Source organism: Oryzias melastigma, linkage group LG20, assembly GCF_002922805.2.
Source record: "Oryzias melastigma strain HK-1 linkage group LG20, ASM292280v2, whole genome shotgun sequence".
In the NCBI taxonomy this organism is placed as follows: domain Eukaryota; kingdom Metazoa; phylum Chordata; class Actinopteri; order Beloniformes; family Adrianichthyidae; genus Oryzias; species Oryzias melastigma.
Window position 1 is genome coordinate 18,755,943 of NC_050531.1, and position 247 is coordinate 18,756,189.

Here is a 247-nt window from a genome sequence, read left to right on the forward strand (position 1 = left end):
CACGTTGAAATTGTCTTACTTTAGCTCTGTTTTTAGTGGTTTTGTGAAAAGAAATGTAAGCAACTTTAACTAGACAGAAAAGATCTGTCTTATCCCTGTCATGGAAAGCTAGCATTGTCATAATTAAAAGAATAAAATCTGAATTACCTTCATAATCAAACAAGCAACCGCGTTGTCAGAGATAATCTACGATTTGTTTAATGTTTATATGAATTTGGTTTAGCAGCTTTCTCTAGCCAGAATTACT